General features: G+C 37.1%; 1 long non-coding RNA gene across 2 annotated transcripts; it reads right to left on the reverse strand.

Moving 5' to 3' along the window:
• Positions 1 to 239: 239 nt before the first annotated feature.
• Positions 240 to 18,724, reverse strand: LOC118541258 (uncharacterized). Of its 2 annotated transcripts, none has more exons than XR_004920011.2 (4): positions 18,210 to 18,724; positions 7,156 to 7,298; positions 2,056 to 4,798; positions 240 to 1,835 (listed from the first exon to the last, which is right to left on the reverse strand). It is a non-coding gene; the product is annotated as an uncharacterized LOC118541258 (long non-coding RNA). The 2 variants fall into 2 exon arrangements; XR_013446466.1 differs by lacking the exon at positions 18,210 to 18,724 and adding an exon at positions 9,338 to 9,430.
• Between the last annotated feature and the right edge of the window lie 1,353 nt (positions 18,725 to 20,077).

A 20,077-nucleotide genomic window follows, 5' to 3' on the forward strand; every position in this document is an offset into this window, starting at 1 on the left:
TCCCAAATGTGAAACTGTCTGGCAGGCAGAGTTTTATTTTTAAAAATTTTACAACTGTTGGTGAAAACTTCAGCCATTTCGAAACACTAGATAGATTTTTTTTTTTAAATCCTATAGCAAAAGAATTGATTTGTATTCATTCAAGTTTGATACTATCCAGAAAAGTTAAAGAGAAACAAATAGCTAGATAACTCAGGAAAATATGTTTGCTTTTGACAGAAAAACAACAATAAAAACCATTTGGGTTTTACATTTAAGTATATTGCAGTACTCTTACTGACTAAGCAATGGAATGACATTCTCAGAATCAGAATGGGGTAGAAATAGGGGATAAATGCCTTAACAAAACAATAAAATACCAGTGAACAATTTTGGCTCTAAATGTACCATCTTTTTGAATGAATGTGCTAGTCTCCTTTTTCACTCATAACAATTAGGTTTCCCTATTACAAAAATGGGAATACTTGCAAATGAACTGAAACTTTACTCTCACAGAAATGTAATCTCATGTTTCTCCATCATATAGAAGAATTAAATATGGGACAATGTTTTAAAATAATATCCTGCTCATATGATTTCTTCATTTTTATGTTTTAAAAGGCATCATATAATTACAATGCTATTTGGGGGCTTTTTAATTCATTCTTATTTTTCCATATTTTTACTCAGTTTGCATTCATTTCTATTATCATCAAAATAGTGCTCACATCAAAATTTTACATTTTAAATACATTAATTACAAGCAATGTATATATTAGTTAATATCTTTAAAAAACAGTTATCAGTATGGAAATTTTAGCTTTGCTAATGAGTAATAGAAGGTTGTATTGAAAATCAATGAACAAAATAAGATGTACAGAATGTTTAGAAAATACAGAGAATTTTTGTCTTGAATCTACGTCTTGTGTTTATTGTTTAATTTCAATGTCTATATTGGTCTTTAGGGTTAAATGAATCAGAGCAAATACAGCTGGTATGATTAAGCATTTATCCAATTAATAGTTCCATACTCAGAAGTCACATATCACATATTGAAAACACAGAAAGTTGGATTTTTCCCCCCCCAAAATGGAATTCTTATGAAACAAACATACTGAAACACATCTTTGTGGTTATTTAGATACCTGGAATTCTTTTATCTTTGGAATTTTATCTGGGTCCTTTTGCATTTGTATCTTTGACTCATTCAAGCACTAATACTACTTTTAACTTTTTGTATAATCTGTTTCTATTTGTTTATTTTATTTTTTTCTCCTTTATGTTCTCATTTACCTCTGGCTCTGAATTTCTTTCTTGAAACTTTTTTTTTTAATTAAATTCTCATTTAGGAAATCACCATTTTAAAATCAGCACTCTGCTCTGTAGATCTTGTCCTTGCATTTCACCTGGGTAGTAGATACATACTCTTGGATTTTACACATTTATTAATGAACTGGCATTTGAACATATTCTTGACTGAGATCGCCACCCTAAGGCCCTTGCTCTGCATACCAGTGTCCTTGAATTCCTGCCTCTAGGTTTCCCTAGTGTCACCTTTGTCAGGTATTTTAAGGTGAGACTTTTAGATTCCATAATACCATTAAGCTAAATTCATCTCCAGATTAAATATACACAGATAAAATATACTTCTGCAGTATTTTTTAAACCTATGCAACATGAAAGACAACATTGCTTTTAAAATCTTTTTTCTCTCATATTGATCAATAAAACTAAATTGAGAACTTGGATGTCAATGTTAATACCAACAATTATGATATTTGGGAACTCCTCTTAAAGATTTGGGTCCTTTTGACAAAATTAATCAATGATATTAAGAAACTCCACAAATAGGGTGCCTGGGTGGCTCAGTTGGTTAAGCGACTGCCTTCGGCTCAGGTCATGATCCTGGAGTCCCTGGATCGAGTCCCGCATCAGGCTCCCTGCTCGGCAGGGAGCCTGCTTCTCCCTCTGACCCTCCCCCCTCTCATGTGCTCTCTCTCTCTCTCTCTCATTCTGTCTCAAATAAATAAATAAAATCTTAAAAAAAAAAAAAAAGAAACTCCACAAATAATGGACAATAATTGAGCTTTATATCATAAGACTTTCCAGCCTGTGAGTAAGCGGATCATGTTAACTTTTATCTCCAAAGTGAAATGTTCTAAGAGCTCCACTGCACAGGCCCAGGAAATCCAGGACATTGCAATGAACTCCTTCTTAAATGTTTCCAAAAATCAGGATGCAATTTCATAGCCAGCTTATGGCTCGCTTTTGTTGTTGTTCTATTGAAACTACACAACTCAATTCTGACTAAGTCCATCAAGATGTTGCCTTGAAATGGCAGGGTTGTTTTTTGTTTGTTTGTTTGTTTTTTAAGATTTATTTATTCATTTTAAGGAGAGAGAGAGAGAGCATGCGTGAGTGGGAGGAGGGGCAGAGGGAGAGGGAGAAAGGGAATCTTAAGCAGACTCCCCGCTGAGCACAAGCCCTGAAACAGGGCTCAATCTCAGAATCCATGAGATCATGACCTGAGATGAAATCACGAGTTGGTCGCTTAACTGAGCGAGCCACCCGGGCGGCCCTTGAAATAGCAGTTTTACTCCTAACTCATTTGCCACCACTGCAGTTGCTATTGCAGTTAAAATTCCATTTCATCATTCTCCTGAACTGGAAAGAAAGTGTCATTATCTACGATGGGTGAAGGGAGAAAATCTCGTAATGAGGCTCTTCAAGACTCCAGTGAGTTCTGTGAGTTTTGCCCCCTTCACTCTAGCCAACTAAGATGTCTTTCAAACCCCGGATGTCAACAAACTCTCTCACAGAGGCTTTGCCATGACAACTCTCTCTGGCCACCACTGTTAGAGTTCTCACTGCCATTATTACTGCTTCTACTTTAGATAGAACGGGAGATCCTCTGAAATTACAATCAAGGATAGGACCCTACTCCAGTTTCCACCTGCCAGTCACTGCTCTCCAGTGCAAAGAGTTTATTAAATTTTGTCCAAAGTTTATGATTACTATCCATGGGAGGGGCAGTCCAATGGAAGTTATGCTGTCATTACTGGAAGAGGAGCCCATATTGTATTTGAATCTTCCTCCCCATTACCCTGTCATACACATTCAAGAGATTGTGCCACATTCTAGCTTATTGTGGGAAAATTCCTCTAGACCTAATAGTCTTTTTTTTTTTTTATACAGATCCAAGATTTGCTTCCAAAATTTTTACATAAAGTGGTCTTAATCTCCTTTCTACTTTTACAGTTCTTTGTTATTTCTGCTCAATGTGTTCTTTACGTCTCATTAATTTTCACAGCCTAGTTGCATTGTTCCGCTATTAAGAGCTCTCCCATTTTTTTTTTCTTTCCTGTTGTACTTCTTGATACATAGAGCATAAAAAAGACATACATACAAGGGTATGGAATGACTGCATAGAACCACAAATGTAGTATGTTTTATACTATCTATTTCCAACTCTGTAAAATAATATTTCATATCAAATCCTATTGAAACATGAATGGTAGAAATAAATAAATACGAAGAATGCAATCTTTATTTTTTCCATTTTTAACATTCTCTTTGAAAAAATATTTTAGATTATGTCTATTATTTTATGTAACTTAAAAATTCTATAACTTTATTTTTTTCTTCTTTCCTATCAAATTTTTCTGCCAATTCTTATGCCATGCTTTCTTTTTCCTTTCTTATTTAGCTCATTTCTTCTATTAACATAACTTACACATAACTTTAAACAATATATTGTCAAGTCACTGACTTTTGTGGGTTTTTTTTAAAGTTCCATTGCAGTGTCTGTCCACGGTGCATACCACTCAGATATTCCTTCAAGGGGACCTACTGTTTCAGGAAAACTGAGAGCCTCTAACTGTACACCTTTAGGTTCCCCATGGGGCTTAGGCTGCTGTCAGTCACTGATCATGTCAAGGGTACTAAAGATGGAATATTTCTGCCCAATATGTCACACCTGTAATGAGAAAATATGCTCAGGATCTCTCTGTCCATTTTCTCAGAGTAGTTCTACAACATGAGCCCTTCCTATCTCATCCTCCTCCTTTCTCTCCCTTTTCTCCCCATAGGTGTTAGACGTGAATCATGCTGTGAGGCTCTTTCTACCACTCTTGAGCACTCCCTCTTTAACCTCCACAGGAATTTACCACAATAAGTCTTACTTGTGTTTAATTATATCTTGATGTCTTCTTCTCAGGTAACGTGAACAGTGAGCATTGGTACTGAGAGTGATTTAAGGAAAGCAAAAAGATGGATTGGGGGGACTGGCTCACTTGCTGCCTGGCTAGCAAGGAGAATCCAATCCTAAGAAAAATATGGAACAAAAAGTGGTGACCAGTTGCTTAATATTTCACTGGCAGTGGCAGGGAAATGCGTTATTGGAAGGGAATACCCTCACTGGTAAGGATCCAGTTTTTGGAAGGCTGAGGCGATTGGGATTGGGGCAATATCATAAGAACAATGGATTTAGATGATTATCCTTAAGTTATATTGATACACTGCAGAGGAAAAATAGTAAAATGATGGACAATAAAGGGTAATTTGGACATGTACAGTATAACAGTAAAAGACGACTTCATTTTGCATCTCCTATTACAGAGACAAAAATACAAAGTCTAGAGAGCCTTCTAGAATTCCAAAGGTAACACATTCCACACTCAGAATTATTGCGTTGGCCCACATATCAGAGAGACTCAGAAGAGGTTAGGCTTGAGTGGGATCTGAACAGGAAAGGGCTTCACAGCAGGTCCTAGCTACAATTCAAGCAGCCCTTGGCCTGGGTCACAGTATCTGGCAGACTCTGTGGAGATAGAGATTTCAGTGGTGAGAACATACAAGTATAGTGTTTATAGCAAGGTCCAATGAAAGAATCATAATGTAGTTCCATGGGGCTTGAGTGCAAGTCCATGCAATCTGTAATAGAAAATTACACACATTTCAAGAGACAGCTCCTGTGTGCTATTGAGCCCTGTAGAAAGAGAAGGCTGTCGGGCGCCTGGGTGGCTCAGTTGGTTGGGCGACTGCCTTTGGCTCGGGTCATGATCCTGGAGTCCCGGGATCGAGTCCTGCATCGGGCTCCCTGCTCGGCAGGGGGTCTGCTTCTCCCTCTGACCCTCTTCCCTCTCATGCTCTCTCATTCTCTCTCTCAAATAAATAAATAAAATCTTTTAAAAAAAAAGAGAGAAGGCTGTCTTTGGGACAACAATTGAACATTCATCCATAAATACCCATTGTGAGCTGGCTATCAGATGGACCCAGTCATAAAGTCAGACAGGGCCAGCAGCAGTGTATTGGAAATGGGACATCAGGAATTAACTCAAGAAGGATAAGAGAGCATGAGAAAGCAAATGAGAAGACAGCCAAGGTCAACTCAGACTGTATCCACACCCATCTTCCACCCTGTACCTATGATCATATAGGCTCTACCTATGACTAGCTTAAGGAGGAGGGAAAAGCCCAACTTGATTTATAGATAGGACATCTAAGTTTGTGGATCCAAGCAAAAATGGATCACAGCTACATTACAACTGTTTTCAGGGAGTGAGTTGAAAGAAAGTAGACAGGGAACAGCTTCCAATAAGCAAATCTGCAAATAGTGCACTTGTCACATTTTTGGTGGAAGCAAAAGTAGCCCTAGGTGACACTATATACAGATTCTGTGGTGTGGCCAATGACTTGGTCAGCTTGTCAGGGTCAGAAGGAAAAAGAAAAAAAAACTGTAAGGTTAAATGAGGAAGGCTGGCAAGAAGACAAGTGGGTGGGTATATGGGATATATAGAGGCACAAAGTGGAGTTGGTTTTGTATCACCCAATCAACACCTATCAGGATGCAATCCTCACAGAAGAGGTACTGAAAAACCAAGAAGAAAAGTGACGTAGTCCATACATGTTACAGATTTTGTCAGTGGCCAACCCCAGAACCAGCTCAAAGGGCACATAAACAGGGTAGAAGACATAGTAGAAATGGAGACTACACGCGATGCAATAATGTTCTCCTGCATACCCAACCCAGTTTGACCACTGTCACCTCCAAATGTCTTACATGCAGTAACAGAGGCCAGACAGAGGCCCTGATATGCTATTATTTCCCAAGGAAGCCAACTGACCGCTCAGGGGCAAATTGACTACTTTGGATGCTTTCTGTCCTGGGAGGGCCAGCAATACATTCTCCCTGGATATGGATTTTATATTCTTGCCTGCAGAACCTCATCCTGCACTGCTAACTGGGAGCTAATGGAATTCCTGATCTATGAGTATAGAACCCCACAAAGCAATGGTTTTCTGATTAGTTCTTCAGCCTCTTTTTTTGCCAGCTTTAAAATTCAGCCAATGTTGACAAAAGGGAAACACTAACAGTGTAGAGTTCACTTCCGTGTGCCTCCCCTCTCTTTAGGATTTTGCTCCTCAAATCTCTGTTGCCTTACCAGCCCTAAACCCCAAATTTTGTCTTTCTAGCCACTTGATATTTTCTGTTGTTCTTCTGGCTTCTCTGCTCCTTGTGTATGGCTCTTTGCCTGTGTTTTCTTCTCATGCAGAGATGAGCATTGGCAAGTGCCCTAAGAAGAACAGCTTTACTTGAAGAGTGATGACTAATTTCTCCTTGGTTGTCTTTTCTTTGGAATCTTAGCCTCTCTAGTCCGGGTTGTCTTGGCAGCTTCCAAATTCCTTCAAACAGAATATTGTGGTTCTTTAACCAGATTTTCTGGTTTTTCTTGAGTGTGTGAGTGGGGGCTGCATTACAGTGCTACAAGATACTTATTCCTAGCTGGAAGTAGGAATGTGCTATTTGTACCTAAATAATTCTGTAAGGAAAAAAATGTCAAGGTCACTGCTTGTACAGATTCACCATTTAGAAATGACATTCATGATTTTTTTTTTACAATATCCCAGTATCAATATTCAGTTATCCATTGAACATTTCTTTGAATCATCTTACTTTTTTACTTCCATAAATGAAAAATCAATATCACCTGATATAAACACACATGCATGAGAAAAAATAAATTTAATAATTAGCTTTTTGAACTCACCATGTGTGACAGAAAATATGTTTCTGAAATTCTTTATGTGAGTAAATATCCTCATTATAGTCTAGTACCCTCAAAAGTATTAGCACAAATGAAGAAAACTGAAGCGCACAGAAGTTAAGAAACTTACCTGAGATTACCAAGCTAGTAAATAGTAGAGCCAGCAAATGAATGTAGGTTGTCTGGCTTCAGAGCTCAGTGACTTTGCAACTGTATTTGATCACAACAGTGAAAATATTTCAACGATATTAAATTTTAGTCAGATCCTATCTCCTGCCAAGAGAGAATGAAAAGTGTTAGAACAATGTTAAAACATACTAGCAACAAACTGATTTTTCTTCTTGAATGGTATTAAATGTATTAAATGATGTATTAAAAAAGGACTGAAAAGGCGCCTGGGTGGCTCAGTCAGTTAAGCGTCTGCCCTCAGCGCAGGTCATGATCCCAGGGTTCTGGGATCGAGTCCCGCATCGAGCTCCCTGCTCAGCAGGGAGTCTGCTTCTCCCTTCCCTCAACCTCTCCCCTCTGCTTGTGCTCTCTCTCTCTCAAATAAATAAATAAAATATTAAAAAAATAAAAAAATAAAAAGGACTGAAAAAGAGTTGATAAAGACACACTTGTCTTGTATGATTCAATACTACTTCATTCTAAGCCTGTTTACCAGCTAAAATCATCTTGTATATATACCCTGCCTTAGAAAACACTGTTCTAACCAATAAGTTAGCCGAAATTATTGTGTCATTGGATTTTTCTAAAGAAATCAAGAGAGAGATATGCTTTGTACAAAAAACTAATTGGTAAAATTCTAGGAGATTCACTCTAGTAATATTGCTATTAAGAGACTTCAGATAAATTGGTTATGTGTTAAAAACTACAGAAAACTGACTTTCCACTGTAAATATCTTTAAGGTTATTTAGTCAAAATGAACAAATCCTCATCTTCATGGTTTTCAGAATTATGAGATTTGCCAATACAAGAAAAAATAAATAAAAAAATTTAAAAACATCTGATCAATTGAGGCAAAAAGGAAAAAAAAAGAAAATAAAAGGGGAGTGTTGTTTTATTATTATTTTAGCTAAATTATCTCAGATGTCTATACCAATCAAATTCATTAGATAATTTATCAGGTTTTTTCCCAATATTTTTTCAAAGCCCCTATCCCCTCCAAAAACTGGACAAGTATTTCTGTGAGACCATATTTGTTGAGTGCTACTAAATGCTAGTTAAGAACACCAGTAAGTCAATGTATTTTTAAGAAACACAAGCTGACATATTGATTAGTTTTTTATTCATTTCCAGTGAATACAAATGACTAAAAATCATCTGACTTGAAATAAGTTTTCTCAAAATTTTCTCAATTTCTATCACGCCAAAAAAGGCTTTTTTTTTTTTAAGATTTTATTTATTTATTTGTCAGAGAGAAAGAGAGAGAGAGCACAAGCAGGGGAAGCAGGAGGTTTGCCACTGAGCAAAGAGCCCGATGCAGGACTCAATCCCAGGACCGTGGGATCATGACCTGAGCTGAAGGCAGATACCAACTGAGCCGCCCAGGCGTCCCTCCAAAAAGACTTTATCCCAACACATCAAGTAACTATTATTTACACCTGTTTCTCTTTACCTAGAGGCCCAATTTTAACCAGAAACATACACCAGTGTTTGAGAAAATTAAAATATTGTTAATTTTGCTTTTGGATAAAATACTTCTAGAGTAGCATGTGCCTTGTACCCTTGGGGCTGATGTTTTGAATCATTCAAATAACAGAAAAATATCTGACATATAACCTGATTCCCAAAGCCAGACCTGCTGTCAAACAAAACAGAGTATATTTACTTCCTGTCACAAAAAGCTTGACTTTATTTTCCAATTTAAATAAATGAATAAATATATCAATCTGCATCCCATAGCAACAAGCTCAGTTCTGAATTTTAATTCTGAGACACACAGATAATTAAATGACATTAGATAGATGACGGAGAGACAGAGACATGGATAGCTAAAGCATGGGGCCTTGCTGTGAGTGCGATGCCTAATGATATAATGTTCTACCTCTTTCTTCCTCAAGGACAATGCATTATTTGATTAGAATTGAGCAATGCACAAGTTGTGGTCATTAAATGAAAATTATCGCAGCAAAATCCAGAATTTGTAAGAGCTTTACCTTTCTTTTGTGAGATGAGAGCATGACAATGATGCAAAAGGAGATGGGAAAAGAGAAGATGCCTGATGGATCATGTCACCCACTGGAAAGAATACATATGGAGACTGAAACTCTGGAAATTGACTGCCTTAAAATTAACTGTGCCCATTTACCATTTAAAAAGTCTTCCTGGAACGCCTCGGTGACTCAGTCAGTTAAGCGTCGGACTCTGGATTTTGGCTCAGGTCATGATCTCAGGGTTGTGAGATCGAGATCCATGTTGGCTTGAGATTCTCTCTCTCACTCTGCCCCTCCTCCCACTTATGTGTATGCACTCTCTCTGTCAAATAAATAAATCTTAAAAAAAAAAAATTCTTCCTGACCCACATGGGTACTCATCCCACCCAGTCTGATGATCGTTGTTGTGAAGATATTTTGTATCACTTGTTTATACTTAAACACTTTTGAGTAGTTTACAAAATTAATCTATTTTAGGTGAAGTCTTAAACACCACATCCTACATCAGGTATTCTTTTTCATGTAAAATTGACTAACTATATTCTCAATTACCCTAAAAATGTCATCAATGTTCAGTACAACATGAAAGATATTTACAGCTACTTCATGAGAAACCTAGTAGACATTAGCGGCAGTACCCTCTTCCCCAGCACACGCAGGCATTATTTTCTTTGTGTTTTCCCATTTTGAATATTTTCATAGTGTAGTTCATATGATATATCAAAAACATTCAGATCTGTTTACAGAATGATAGAACAAGTTGTAACCTACCATCACTCCAAATTTGATACATGATTAATTTTATTTCACACAGTAAAACAAAACAAGAGAGGTAGACATAATTAAAATGGTGTTTTGCATAGAGTTTCAAATGCACAGCAAACAGCTTTTATACTTTTCTTTAAAAATTCCAGAGAACACATTTCCATTAGAGTATATAAAACATAATAGGTCTTTCTGAAGAAGCCATTCAGTTTGACTCACAATGGGAATAAAACAGTCTAGATCAGTGGATCTACTTGGGATAGGACTCCTGTATTGTTTCTAAAGTCCAAATACATCTTTAAGAGGGGTTGGTAAAAATGGAATCGAATGGTAATGGAAAAAATAAGAGACAAAAAAATGACAAAACCATAAGCAGCTGAGTCCCAAGTATGTGATGTTATAGTTAGGAGCACAGTTTTTAACTATGGTGAAGCTTTCCATGCAATAGAGGAGAGAATAACAGCAATGTTTGCAAACCCCTTATAATGAAGAGGAATTTTAAAGAAAGTCTTTCTGGCTCTTGTTTTAACAAGGAAATTTTATAGAAATCTAAGAAATAGAGGTTGAAATAATTCCCCCGAAGAGGTTTCAGGTGTATTGAATCCCATTTCAATGTTGCTGACTGGTTTCAGTGTGCCTTTGAATAATTCATTTCTAGATCTTTGGGTTGTTGTTGTTGTTGTTATTGCTGTTGGTAAAGAAGCCTGTCCTATTTCATTGCTGACTCACTTTATTCCTTCTTCCTTCCCACCTGACAAGTATGTTTCTAATTGAAATGCACAGTAACATTTGCCTGCTCAGGAAAAGAAACAGAGAAAAATGGTTTATAGTTAATCTTATTTCAGTTTGGCTCCTTAAAATAAAAATTAAATCCTTTGAAGTCTGAATAAAGAAAAAAGAATAAGGTCACATTTGTCAAGCAATATACATTGTAGACATATTTATGGCAAGAAATAATTATTTCTAAAATAAATGATTTTTATAATAGCACAGCTTGTTCTATATCCTGAATGAATGGGTGAAAGAGCAATGTATTCTGTGTAGAAAGCTACTAAAACCATACTGGGCATGTTATAATATTAAGGAAACTCATATACCTCTTCATTATTTATAATGTAAAAAATTGAAAAATGGAACAAATTTCTTAAAACTCATTGCCAAGTGGAAGAGGCTTTTGGAGTTTTCAATGTTGTTTGCAGTTTAATGGGACTGTTCCTAACACTCCACAGCTTTCTTTTGTTAACTGGCTTCCCCATTCCACAGTTAAATCATCTTCACTCCCCAAAGAGCCTCTTTCTTAACTTGCTTATGTCTGTCAATGACACCAACAGCTTTCCAGTGACTAGGTCTGAACTCTTGGTATCATTTTTAACACCTTTTCCCTTTTTGCCACTTACATGCAATGAGATAATAAGTGCTATATATTCCATTTCTATGATTTCCTTACAGATAACCTTCTTTCCCATTGTTGCTACTATTAGTCCAGTTTACACTTTGTTAATTTTCACCTAACAAACTATGGTCCCCAAACAAAATCCAGCCTGCTACCTGTTTTGTAAATAAAATTTTATTGGAACATAGCCCTGGTCACTCATTTCATATTGTCTATGACTGCTTTCACTCCCTATCAATAGAGTTAAACAGTTGTGATAGAGACCATATGGCCTGCCAAGCTGAATACGCTATCTGGCTCTTTGTAGAAAATGTCTGCCATCCCTTGACCTAGAATATTGTTACATGCATTCTAACAAACCTCCTTATTCCTAGACTCTCCAAAAGTTAATCCTGTTGGTTGAATCTTTTTAAAAAACCAACATTCATGACAATCTCATGCTCACATCCCTCAATGCTTCATCTATACTCATAGACACAACATATAATTCTTAGTCTGCTATTAGAAGCCATGTGCACCACATACACTGGTGTAGACTTTGTCTCCTAGGGATATTTACCCTTGCCCTTCCCAGTTCTACCTGAAATAAGCATCTTTCTTCCATAGAAATACTGTATGATGTTACAAGCCCATCTAAAATAATTACTCCAGGAATCTTACCCCAATTCATCCAGACATATGTGAACTTGCATATATTCCTTAGAGAATTGTCCTTAATCTTTTTGCTATAGTCATTTGACTTACACTTTAATTAAATTGCAAGCTTACTGAAGAATGAAACTTTGCCCTACTTTGTCTTTATCTGCTCTTGGTCCTGGTTTTGTTCTTATATTTGTTTAACACATATCTGTTTTGCAACTTACTAAATTCTAAGCACAACACTAGTAAAGGAGGATGCAAAGAAAGGAAGGGTAGTCTCTGTGTTCAACAAGTTTACTCTTTAGTATTAGAATTAAAAAAGTAAAGAGTGGGGCGCCTGGGTGGCTCAGTCGTTAAGCGTCTGCCTTCGGCTCAGGTCATGATCCCAGGGTCCTGGGATCGAGCCCTGCATTGGGCTCCCTGCTCTGCGGGAAGCCTGCTTCTCTCTCTCCCACTCCCTGTGCTTGTGTTCCCTCTCTCGCTGTGTCTCTCCCTCTCAAATAAATAAATAAAATCTTTAAAAAAAAAAAAAAGTAAAGAGTAAAGTGTAAGAAGTTTAAAGTAAGGAGATGCCTAAGAAGAAGACGAGACTTCTATTTAAGTTTGATTGAAAGATAGAAGAGCCTCAGTGAAGCTGGCAACTGAGTTGCCTTGAATAGAAGCTAGCCAAGTGCAAAATGGTAGAGGAGCATTTTGGGTAAAGAGAAGCATATTGTGAAATAGCATGGGGGAATTTCAGTGAAGTGTGAAAAGTTTCACAAATCTGTAGTTGAGCATGTGCTGTGAGTAGAGTGCTATAAGAGTTAAAGCTCTAAAGAGAAAAAGGAAACAAGTCCTAAAAGTAGAGCTCTGAATGCCTTATTGGAGAGTTTAGACTTCACGCTGTAGGCAATGATTCAAACACAAGTTCTAAAGAACATGGGTATTGAAAGATGTTGGTACTTCTTAAGAGGAGAAAAGAGGAGACTATAGTCAGTCAACTCACTTTGGGAAATACCCGATTAAACAAAAGTAATTAAAGTCTTTTCTGTAAGATTTGCACTGCTGACCAAATGGGGCATAGATTGTGGAGTACTTCCCAAATTTATATTAACCATGAAATCTTTTTGTCTGAAAATATTGACTGATATACCATAGGAAATTGAGAAAACACTGCTCTATGTAACAGAACAACATTTCATCATTTCCCCCTAAGCACAATGAAATGTGTTCACAGTGACAGAATAGAGACAGGAAAATGAGGTAGGATATTGTTGCAGCAAATTACAAACAAAAAGGTCCCATATTAAGGCAATGAAGAAAGAAAGAAAGAGAAAGAAAGAAAGAAAGAAAGAAAGAAAGAAAGAAAGAAAGAAAGAAAGAAAGAAAGAAAGAGAGAAAGAAAGAAAGGAAGGAAGGAAGGAAGAAAGAGAAAGAAAGAAAGAAAGAAAGAAAGAAAGAAAGAAAGAAAGAAAGAAAGAAAGAAAGAAAGAAAGAAAGAAAGAAAGAAAACAAATTCAAGGGGTATTTAAGAGTTGATAGAAATAAGATTTGTTAACTAGATGTGAGGATATTTTTAAAAACACATTGATTTCTTCACCCCTTTGCCTAAAACCCAAAAATAGTTCACCATCTCTCATGGCATCTTTAAGTTCTATATGGATATGCGTGTTCTGCTCCTTTATTCTTCCACACCTCATCTGTCATCATCACACTTTCCCAGACTCCTTTCCTTCCACCAACTCTGGCCTTCTTCGAGCAGTTCTCGCTACTGTGCTTCCCTCGGCCTGACAGCCTTTACACTTGCAGTTCCCTATCTGGAACTCTCTCTTTTCCATCTCATAAGTCAGTTAACTCAAGACTTTTATTTCAGTTCTAGGCTCAAGTGTTTCTTCTCCTGAAAATCTTTTCCTGATCCTCCTGATAAGGTTGAGTGTTTCATTATATGCTGTTTTGGAACAAAGTATCTCTCATTCAAAGCTTTTAACATAGCTGAATTTTCATGGGATTTGTGTGTGTGTGTGTGTGTGTGTGTGTGTGTGTGTGATTATTTGCTTATTATCTGTCTCATCACCTAGATCAAAATCTCCAGGAAAGCAGGGAACAGTTCCTGGTGCATTAAAAAGCTCTATGATACTAATTTAATATACTAATAAAATAATAAATGGGAGAGGAAGAAATCAAAGATATTTTTAAGATTTATGATTTGACAATGAGCATACAGTTATATTTATTGAGTAGAAAACACAAAAGCATATGGAAATGTGGAGACATGACGCAATTTGGTTTTCAATCTACTATTTTTTATATGTCTAAGCAGTTAGAATGTGAGTCTGGAGATCAGGAGAAAAGGTCTGAGTGAGCAATAGGCATTTTGACTCCCTCATTGTAGTTAATGAGATAACCCAAGGAGACTATACCTAATAAAACAGAAAGTCTAAGATTGGCCCCTTGAGAGAGAACTGCGTAATGGAAATCAGTGTAAGAGAGGTCTATGGAAGAGATCTGATGGTGCAAACAGTGGTGGGAAGAAAAACAGGAAAGACTATTTAGAACCCAGAGAACAAGTTTCAAATTAGGAAGAAACCTCACTGATGGGCACTGGAATGCTCTCAGTCTAGCCAAATTTACTTGTGAGTTATACATTTCAAAGAGATTACAGATAGAGATAAACAAGGTTGTATCCATGGATAGTACATACCACTTGGATATAATTAATACTCTAGAACTTTCCTTATAAGGAAAAGGAAAAAAATTCAGATAATCTATTAATCACTGGGCTTTGATAAGTGCGAGGATGGGAGTCATATAGATTTGGGAGATAGCTAGGATATAATAAAGTTTTTTATATTTTACTTGTATGAACCTATTTACATTTCCTCCAGTTCCTTCCATGTATGTTAAAGGTAATAATACCTATTTTCCAGAGTTATATGTATTAAATAAAATATAAATGAAGATAGTTATTTAATCATTGGATCTATGTAAGATATTTGTATGGAAACTAAAACGATTTTAATACTTTGAAGATTAAAACAGGTGAAAATGCTGACCTAACTTTACCCTAACAACAATATCCTAAAATAAATTGTCGGGGTTAACGTAGAGCATGAGATCATTCATAATACCTGGCTTGCTAAAATGTCACACGGAGGCCACTGGGGGTGAGGGAAGAAGGTTTCGGAGAAGGGCATAGGCCTTTGGAACACCGGGGCCCGCGTGACCACTCTGCCATAGGAATGCCGCGGGGAGTTGCCCTCCCCGAAGCTCTCTTACCCCAAACAGCCGCCCTGTGATCTAAGAAATGCACGCATTGTCCCTTAGGCTATGTGTAGCAGAACTCGTAGAACACGCAGAATAGCATATCGTATCTCTCCCGTAAACAGATCCTCCTAGTTCCAGTAAGACCCCTTGCCACACATCACGTGCTTGAGAAACAGTGATAAAGATTTGTGATTATCCTGAAGGACCAGTAAAGGCGGGAGCAAAGAAGAACAAAGGGTCTTCGTCTCTGAGCGTTGACCCCCTTGCCTTCTCTCTTTCACTGAAAAGTCTGGAGTCATCTTTCATCCGCCGGTACAGGGATTGCTGGCCATTCCGGGCAAGCGCGGCTCTCTTAAGGCAGAGTGGTCGCCGCGGGCGTCGGCATTCCACAAAGCCCTAAGTCCTTCTCCGAAACCTTCCCTCGCCCCCGGTGGCCTCCGTGTGAGGCAAGCCAGGTATTATGGATGATCTCATGCTCTACATTAACCCCAACAATATATTTAATGTACTTCTTAACAGAAAATGCAATAGAAGCACATTTCCAAAAAAATTCTATAGCCTTGGCAAAAATCTATGTGAAAAAGCCAACAAAATTCAGAAAATCCATTTTATAAACTCTGCAACAGTACAAACAAGTATTATAATCAGAATTCAAGTTCACATTAAATTCTAGAAATTTAATTCCTTATCGACATCCTAAAAGAGTGAATAATTATCATCATCTGGCCCTATTTAAGTCAGTCAGTATCATTTGAAAACAGCACTGCAATATACAAGAAAATAAGACTCAAGCTTAAGGATGTCTGAAAATACCACTCAGCATTACAATATTTCTACAGTAAAGTATTTCATCCACTTCAGAATCATCCATAACACAAGCTGTGCTTAATGAATAAATAATTTCCAGAAAGTTTTAAAAAATAGTTCTGCTCCAAAGGAATTCTTTGTCAAATAGCATTTAAAAGAGTCAGTTTCTTCTTAGCAGTGTTACGTGTTATCCCAGAACTAATTTGAAGAACTTAACCAAATCGTCTTCATAGATGTGAAGTATGAGATGAATATATTACCAGAAGATCTATCCCATCTTCTTCTTGAAACTACTCAATTTCCAACTATAATGCTATGTGCTCCCCTATTTAACTTTGACTCTAGTATTTTAATTGCCTCTTGATTACATACATAAAACTATTTGAATTCTTTTCTCAAAAGGTGGTATATAATATCACAATCATTTAAAAACATATGTTAAAGTGGTTAAGGTCATGTATAAAGATCCGTCCAAAATTTAAAATTGTTTTCTTTGCACTGTGTTTCTATCATAGTACTTGAAGTGATTAATATTTTCCTTGAAAATTAAATGTTAAATTGTCTAGAAAAATAACATATGCAGAAAATATTCAAATTGTCTTAAATTTCAGTTCCCAGGTTACAGAAAGTCTTTGTAATTTTTAAATACTTTTTTTCTATTCTATTTCAATGTCCTATATTATCTCTATTAATAAAAATATAAATCTGACAGAATAGAGTAACTGTAATGGATGGAAAATATGTATACATAAGTTTTATTTTTAATAAAAATCCATCATTTTATTTAAGAAACATCTTTAATCACCATAAAATCTATAAAGAAAAATAAGAAAAAACATGCCCTTTAATAAGAAAAAGACAGTCTATAAATGAGAATTTACTTTTTAAAATCACTAAAACTGGGATTTCTCATGAAGTAACAGAGTGGCAATTTCTCTATGTAATCTGATTAATAGTGTTAGCCAAAATGGATGATTCAGGATTTTACCCTGTTGTCACTGATTTATTGCTCAGACTAACTAGAGTATTCATTTCAAACTTTCCAATGGATAATAAACAAAAATTAATAAAGTACTTTAAATAGATGTATGTAGTGTAATATATTCACTCTATATTTTTACTAATTAACTAAGATATATCATAAATGAAGGAAATATACAAGAAGATCTAAAAGTTAAGGAAAGGCAAGAATGGAATTATAAAAAATAAATACAATCATCTTGATTTAATGACATGAAGCTAAAATCATCTAAATTTCAGTGTTCTGAGGAACCATACACTTTTACACTTTTGGAAAATTTACCTTGTGGGAGTATAATAGGAAGAGATTGTGAGGAAATATTCATGTTTAAAATCGAACATTTTTTTGGATGAACATTACCAAAGTAATGATGGCTGGCCAATTTTTAGGTATGACACACTTTTTCATCCACGTAGCAACGACAAAGAAGAGATAAGTACAGAAATGTAGTATTTTAATCACTTCGTTCAGCTTTGAAAGAAATGTAATTTTAGCGTATCACACAGCAACTGCCGAATAACTGCACAACAACAGAACCTGGCTTGAAAATTCCCAATATTTCCAACACTGACGATAACTGAAAGGTCATTAGAGAAAAGTAAGATGTCGTTGTCATCTCTAAATAAGACACGAGATAAACAATTTGGAGACCTTCCACATGACAGATAATATCTATATGTGAGTCCTAAACCCAACAAATAGGTTACTCAGGATCCTAAAGACACTTATGTCGCCATCAGACAAATTACTGTCGTAGCGAAAAACATTAAGAACACATTCTCTCCAAAATAAAGTTTCCATTTAGGCACAGTCAGCAGGGCTTAATTAGAAGGCATGAATAATTGAACGTGCCGCTGCTGTCTCTGAGCAACAAACTTACGAGTTATGTAGAAGCACATTCTTGTTAGACAAAAGGGCACACTGCACTGAATCATTCTCGAATGTTTTCCCCTCTCTGACGGCAACCTTTTCAGTGATAATTCAAACGACTACCCTCTGAGCAAATACTATAAATATAGATCTTCAGTTAAAATGGAAAAAAAAACAAACAAACAAAGCAAAACAAAAAAATTCCTGCAATCTCTACATAAAGCCAAGTTTCTGGAAAAAATAATAGAAACACAAAGGGGGATAGGAAAAGGGCATGAATTAAAAATACCTTAGAAGAGTGAAGTCTTCATAGAATTAGTCATGCTGGCAACAGTGTTAGACAGCAAGCTCACAAATATTCTCAACTGGAGCACAATTTGAATTTATGCCCCTATTTTTCACTTTCTATCAGCCCCTCCCTAACTGTATGATAGTAAACCGAATGCTGAATGCTTGCCTGTGATCCCTGGTGGCTACTTCAGGTCCCATATGCCGAGGAGCTCCTTAAAAAGGCACAGAAGAGTTAGCTGAGGTGATTAAGAACGTATCTGTTAGGCAGTTGGGCATGAGCGAGGAGGGATAAAGCAGGTGCTGGCCACACCCTCGGGCCACCGCGGAGGGTTACCAGCACACCTTCAGAGCCACCTCTCAGGGCTAACAGAAGAGGCCCTAGCCATAGAGCTGCCTCAGAAGCCACCAGGTGACGTCTAAGAGCTGAGCAGGCGCACAAAAGGTGCAACTTGCCCTTTGGTTACCTTAAAGTCACAACAGAACCCATGAAAAGCCCATAAATATGCAATACATAAATACAATTATAACAGAATGCATCATGGGTAGGCGCATGCGCAGAAGCCAAACTGTGCTAGAACCACCAGCTGTCAATCAAAAATGTTAATCAAAGCCAAACTTCTACATCCACACAGCAGGCTTAAAAGGATGCAGCTAGAGCTTCTCGGTGCCATTGCCCCTCTTGCTTTGGCAGTGGCCAGGTTTCACTCTTAGAAGTGTAATATGCTTACCTACTCAATAAACTCTACCTCCCCATTCTGGTCCTGGGTCTCCAGTTCTTTGGTGCATCTGGGACAAGAACGGAGCAACCCGGTAACATATCTACTGGTAAGCAGTATATAAGTGAACTAAAAAAATGTTAAGACACAAATACACAACAAAATTCAAACACCTAAACAGTAACAAAACCAAAAAAACACAAGCAAATAAAACATAAATCACAGGGTTTAATTACGTAGCTCATCCCACCAAGCACTGATTTCCCTGGAGCCACGTCCAGCACTGCGATGTCTATGTTTTACTTTTCTTTTTACTCTCTTTTCCTATTCTGAGCCATGTGTCATCTTCTTGGATCCCTTGTTTATTCTATAGAACTAACCCAAGGAGCCTCATCTCTTTCTATGTTTATTAGTTTGCCTACTGTAATAAGGAATTGCAACCCACTCCTTGAAAGCTACAGCTACCGCTCTGGCTCCTGTCGACCTTGCAAGGCTCTCCCTGCCCTCTCTATAACCTTCTATTGTATTACTCTCTGCCTCTCTCAAATTACTTCTCTTTCCATATTCTGTGCCATGCCTGCGGACCCCTCTGGACCTGCAGAAGGAGACATCAGAGCACACGGTTAAAAGTCTGAGACTCAGCGAGGTCACAGGGCAGTTTTTGTCACATTGGTCACGCTCTGACCAGCCCATCACAGGGATAGCGCTAGAAGCTGACTAGTCCTACTTTTGCTTTTTTGGCCACTTGCTTCTCTCAGCTCTCTCAGAACAGCCAACACAATGTTTCTACTGGAAATGACTTCATGGCTGCCTTTTAGAAGATAGCTCTTTACAGAAGCCTAGGAGGTCTGCTCTGCTATCCCTACAGCACAGTCTCCAACTCCAGGATACCAGCGAGGCATTTCTGCGGGGTGACTACCTAGGAAAGTAACCTGGGGCTACTACCCTGAAACAGCTTTCATTTCTTATCCAGGATATTTGAACCGCACCCAGTAAATTCCTTAGCCAACTCTAACTTACATATAGCTATCCTCAAACACTTTGTGCACAAAATTTGACAAAGTGTCATCCAAAATATGTTAATTTGTAGAGACAGAATAGTGCAATAATCCAGGATGTAGACTATAACCAGAATGCCCCAGATTCTAAT

This window comes from Halichoerus grypus, chromosome 3 (assembly GCF_964656455.1).
Source record: "Halichoerus grypus chromosome 3, mHalGry1.hap1.1, whole genome shotgun sequence".
In the NCBI taxonomy this organism is placed as follows: domain Eukaryota; kingdom Metazoa; phylum Chordata; class Mammalia; order Carnivora; family Phocidae; genus Halichoerus; species Halichoerus grypus.